The sequence below is a fragment of the Gavia stellata genome, chromosome 4, assembly GCF_030936135.1.
Source record: "Gavia stellata isolate bGavSte3 chromosome 4, bGavSte3.hap2, whole genome shotgun sequence".
In the NCBI taxonomy this organism is placed as follows: domain Eukaryota; kingdom Metazoa; phylum Chordata; class Aves; order Gaviiformes; family Gaviidae; genus Gavia; species Gavia stellata.
This window is the reverse complement of record NC_082597.1, coordinates 67,707,228-67,708,169: the sequence shown is the minus strand read 5'-3', so window position 1 is coordinate 67,708,169 and position 942 is coordinate 67,707,228.

The following is a 942-nucleotide window of genomic DNA, read 5'->3' as shown; positions in this document are numbered from 1 at the left end:
TGCTCCGTGCTCTTCCTTGCGTGAACACAAACTGCCAGGCACGGTAACTTTCCTCTGCAGCAGGGGACCAGGGAGGCACCCTGCTTTCCCACTTCTGCAGCCTCTTTCTATACCATAAAACCCAGCAACTCCTCAGCTGGTGCACACCACAAAAGCTCTGCAGCTGCATTAGCTCACACCAGCCAGAAATCTCATCTTAACTATTAGATTGGCTCATTCCCTCCCACTTTGAGAGGGTGGTCAGCCAGGAAAGCTGGGCAAGGACTTTTAGTGCAACTTCCATTCCTGAGTGAGCAGTGTTCAATCACTTGAGGATGAGAGAGAGATTCTCCTGCCTCTCCTCCCCCTTACCCAGGAGGAAGGCAGCGCACTGCAACACAGACCTGTCAGGGCTGCCCTCCAGGCACTGACTCACTCTCTCCCTCCAACCATTCAAGAGAAGAATCCCAGCAGCAGAGCATCCTCCAGGCTTTTCAAGTCAACAGGATGAACTCCACACTTCAGGCCTACACAAAAGACAGAAACAAGAGTGTTTTGAGTGAGACAACCCCCCACATGCTCAAATGCATCACCTCAGGCTCTTCTGGAAGGTAGGGAATTAATGGGATAAATCCCAGGTGTCACAGCTTTCCTGACTCCAGCCTGAGCTCCAAGCTGAAGGCAATTTTATGGAGATAAATGAAAACACATGGAAACTGCATTTCTTGATAAGAAGCTGATGCATGCAAAGCTGAGGTCTCCTGTGAGGTACTTTTATGATGTGTGTGCACAGTCATAAAAAAGCAAATTTAAATTTCATCCAGTAGCCTAATTATTCTTAATGAAATGCAACTGGGACTTGCAAAATTAAGTAACAAGTGCAACAGGTTATAATGATGCCACCAGACTTTATTCAAAGTTTATTATTTCAAAGCTTCTGTGCCTTAGAAGTTCCCTGGGGCA